This window comes from Tiliqua scincoides, chromosome 14 (assembly GCF_035046505.1).
Source record: "Tiliqua scincoides isolate rTilSci1 chromosome 14, rTilSci1.hap2, whole genome shotgun sequence".
Classification (NCBI taxonomy): Eukaryota; Metazoa; Chordata; class Lepidosauria; order Squamata; family Scincidae; genus Tiliqua; species Tiliqua scincoides.
Genome location: NC_089834.1, coordinates 10,180,164 through 10,184,793, shown reverse-complemented (window position 1 = coordinate 10,184,793; position 4,630 = coordinate 10,180,164). Strand labels below are relative to the sequence as shown.

The 4,630-nt window shown below is 45.7% G+C and overlaps 2 pseudogenes; both read right to left on the bottom strand.

The window, feature by feature from the left end:
- Positions 1 to 676: 676 nt before the first annotated feature.
- LOC136634879 (5S ribosomal RNA) lies at positions 677 to 799 on the bottom strand (annotated as a pseudogene).
- Positions 800 to 980: 181 nt separating this feature from the next.
- On the bottom strand, positions 981 to 1,097 carry LOC136635039 (5S ribosomal RNA; annotated as a pseudogene).
- Positions 1,098 to 4,630: the final 3,533 nt, after the last annotated feature.

Sequence of the window (4,630 nt, the reverse complement as noted above, 5' to 3'; positions counted from 1 at the left end):
AATGTCCAGAAGGAGAGATGTAGGGCCCTGAGACCGAGAGTGCAAGCCCAGTGATTGGTCCACACAGGAGCTTGGGCATTTAGGATTGAACTACGAGTTGGTGAAGGTTAGATTAACATAGCCACACAGCCCAGGTTAAAAACCGTGCAATAGTCTGAAATCCTATACACACTTACATGGGAAGAAGTGCCATTGAACTTAGTGGAGCAGTTGTGTCGGTTATGACTTATATGACTTATATGACTTATGACTAAATATGCATCATATCTGGTAGCGGTTGGGCATTTTTAAGACCCAGTGACAGAAAGAGAAGTGTATGTTGATCATTCCCACCCCCAAAATGCAGGACATTGGCTGGACTGAGTCTTCAGAACTTTAGGGAAACATGAGAGACATTGTATGATTCTGGATTTTACCAGTAGGGGGAGATGTTGCTGCAGCTTCCCTTTGTTCGACAGAATTGAATGGCCACTGTGAGCACTATGCACACCCTGCACCTGTGATATTTATAATCTTTGCACATGGGTACCCTTCCATGGCCTTCCTCTGTGTCACTGCATTGAGTTAAAGGGCCAGTAATTCCCCTTTCAGCCTTAGAAGTCTGCATTCAGAGCTGTGTTGTGTGCATGCATACCTGGTTGGTTGGCAACCTTCAGTCTCGAAAGACTATGGTATAAGCCTACAGCACCCGGTATTCCCAGGCGGTCTCCCATCCAAGTACTAACCAGGCCTGACCCTGCTTAGCTTCCGAGATCAGACAAGATCGGGACATAGTGTTCAGTATAGGGAGATGGTTGGCAACCTTCAGTCTTGAAAGACTATGGTATAAGCCTACAGCACTCGGTATTCTCAGGCGGTCTCCCATCCAAGTACTAACCAGGCCTGACCCTGCTTAGCTTCCAAGATCAGACAAGATTGGGAGATAGTGTTCAGTATAGGGAGATGGTTGGCAACCTTCAGTCTTGAAAGAATATGGTATAAGCCTACAGCACTCGGTATTCCCAGGCGGTCTCCCATCCAAGTACTAACCAGGCCTGACCCTGCTTAGCTTCCAAGTTCAGACGAGATTGGGCATGTGCAGGGTAACATGTCTGAGCAAAGAGATATGGCTCCTTACACTTGGGTTGCTCTGTGACCCATCTTCACACAGAGACAGGAGTCAAGGAGCAGCACATTTGCATGAAGGGGATGCTCTCTAGATCCTGGAGGTTTAAGAGAGACTGGGAGGAAGCCAGCAGAGATCCTTCTGGTTTAGGAAAGTTATCCGATTTCTCCACGATGGTTCAGCTCCTGCTTCTCTGCATAGTCCTAGCCTGCATTGGTAAGATAAATTTGTATAGTGGAAGGAAAAAACATGGATTGGAATAAAACCAGCATGAGTGCATACCCTTATTACCAGATACACAGACTGTAAGTGCTGCCACAGATGGAATAGTTTAATCTGCTCTTCCTCGTCCTGTTTTCTTTCAGGTCCCAGTTTCCAGCAGCTGCAGTCCTTGAAAGATCCAGAATTTGTGCCCGTGGGGGGGATGGTCACCCTGTCTTGCCTGTTCAGTAGTGGGAACGTTGGTGATGGCAACTACCCTTTATGGCTTCAGCAAAAAGACGGGGCTGTTCTAAGGCTGATGATGTACACTACCAGTGCAAGGCCATCAGATGTTCCGGCCCGTTTTTTGGGATTCACATCAGGCAACACCAATTCAGGTAGAATAGGAATAAGTCCCATTTACTATCACTCTTAAAAGAATATTCATAGTAGCTTGTTAAAAGTCCAGGTCTTTCACATTTCCCCGAATACAGTCCCAGACCATGGCAGCATCAAGTCTAATATACTAAAAATAAAATATTGAAATGAATGGGGACCTACCCAAAATTGGCTCACGACCCACCTAGTGGGTCACTGCATTGAGTAGTTGCAGTGTCCTAGTTGAGAAACACTGCATTAAACCATTTCTGTTGCTTACACACAACAGGGTCGAAATGTGTACACCTGTGCCCTGGGTAAAAATGGGTTAAACACAGTGGGTCACTTCTGATGGCTGCATTGCTTATATCCAGTCACAAATGGTTGGCAACCTTCAGTCTCAAAAGACTATGGTATAAGCCTACGGCACCCGGTATTCCCAGGCGGTCTCCCATCCAAGGACTAACCAGGCCTGACCCTGCTTAGCTTCCAAGATTAGAGGAGATCAGGCATCTGCAGGGTAATAGTTGCTGATAAGAAGGAGCATTTTTAAGACCCAGTGATGGACGAGAAACCTGTGTTTTAACAATCTCATTTGCAGAAATGCTGGACGTTGGCTGGATGGTGTCCTCAGCACTGTAATGGCAAACAGGACATATATTGTATGATCCAGGGTGTTATCTTTAGGGGGAGATCTTCCCTTCACTAGGCAGAATTGAATGGCCAATGTGACCATTCAGAGCACTTGTGATATGAATTGTCCCTATGCATGGGTACCCTTCCATGATTGTCACCACATGGAGTTAAAAGGGTCAGAAGTTTCTTTTCTCAGCTTAAGAACTCTGCCTTCAGAGCTGTGTTGTGTGCATGTACTTCTATGCGACAGGATATAGCTCCTTCCCCTTGGGAAGTTTTTCCTTACACCCCACGTTGGGGTGGTTCTGCCTCACCTGCCGTTCCCACGCCACACCTCCCTGGATTGCATTGAAACCCCCTTCCTATCTGGTTGCATGAACACTCCTCAGCATGGCAGATTGAGGAAAAAAAAAAATCTCTATACAGAATTTTTGGTAGCAAATGCATTTTTGATCATAGAATCATAGACTACCGACACCAGCGTCTGGAGACATTCGAAGTGGCCCTTTTGTACTGAACTGGGGATTTTCAGAAAAAAAAAGTCACATGATCAAGTGCAAAATTATGAATCCTCAATGGAAAGGGACAGCATTCACCAGTGGCGTGGCTAAAGGGGTGCAGGGGGTAGCAGTTGCACTGGGCATCAAGATTTTGGGGGGCAACAAGCTGAGCTTGACACTAGCGAACAAAATTGTGAAAATCTTGGTATGTATGAATAACACCATCATGTTATATATCATTGGAAAGGTAATTTAATGCAGAATGCAATGAAACAAAACTGCACTGGAATATTTGTTTTCCATAAAAAGTTATGGCCAATTAACCAGAAAATGAAAACACATCTGCCTTGTGGAACAAAAAGTGGATTTGCTTAACTCCAGACTGACCTATGATTGTTCTGAGTGCCAACGAGATGTTATTATGATAGAGCATGGAACCAAGAACTTTTATTTATTTAATTAATTAAATTTGATTTTTGTCTTGCGGGGGGGGGGGCTACAAAATTTTCTTTGACCCCAGGTTGCAGATACATGCCTTAGCTATGCTACTGACTGGGGGGAGGAAGTAGAGCAAGTGGGTAGTGAGCTGCTGGGGGGGGGGAGGAGGTGGGTTCCTCCCAATTTTTACTTTTCAAAAAGCCTGGGTGTGATGTCACTTCCAGTCGTGAGATCACTTCCGGGACAACATTCTGAGCTTGGTACCAGGCTACGTGATCATTAGCTACGCCACTGGCATTCACGAAAGCCATTAGTAAATCCTGAGTGCCTTTTGCCTCCCAAACCCATTCAGGCCATGGTCCTGTGCACACTTATCAGACAGTAAATCCCATTGAACGCATTGGGACCGACTTCTGTGTGTAGACAAGCTCAGCCCTGGGCTGTGAGTTTGTGAAGAACAGATTCAGTTTGCTGTGCAGCACAGGTGAAAAGCTTTGAAATAAATCTGGCTGAACTCTTATGCACACTGACTTGGGAAGATGTTCCATTAAACTCAGTGGGGTCACTTCTGAGTAAAAAGGATTGCATTCGTTAATGCATTGTATCCAGCCACAGTTGAGCCATTTTCCAAGTGAAAAGATTGAGAAGTCTGTGTTTAAGATTCCTGGTCCCAGAAGTAGAAATATAAAAGTCTGGAGGGGGACTTCAGCACTTTAACGGGAAACACAGCAGACACTATATGGTTTTGGATTTCATCTGTGGGGGGAAATTTTACATAAGAACATAAGAACATCCCCACTGGATCAGGTCATAGGCCCATCTAGTCCAGCCTCCTGTATCCCACAGCAGCCCACCAAATGCCCCAGGGAGCACACCAGATAACAAGAGACCTCATCCTGGTGCCCTCCCTTGCATCTGGCATTCTGACATAGCCCATTTCTAAAATCAGGAGGTTGCACATACACATCATGGCTTGTAACCCGTAATGGATTTTTCCTCCAGAAACTTGTCCAATCCCCCTTTAAAGGCGTCCAGGCCAGTCGCCATCACCACATCCTGTGGCAAGGAGTTCCACAGACCAACCACACACTGAGTAAAGAAATATTTTCTTTTGTCTGTTCTAACTCTCCCAACACTCAATTTTAGTGGATGTCCCCTGGTTCTGGTGTTATGTGAGAGTGTAAAGATCATCTCTCTATCCACTCTGTCCATCCCCTGCATAATTTTGTATGTCTCAATCATGTCCCCCCTGAGGTGCCTCTTTTCTAGGCTGAAGAGGCCCAAACGCCGTAGCCTTTCCTCATAAGGAAGGTGCCCCAGCCCAGTAATCATCTTAGTCGCTCTCTTTTGCACCTTTGTTGCAGCTTCCCTA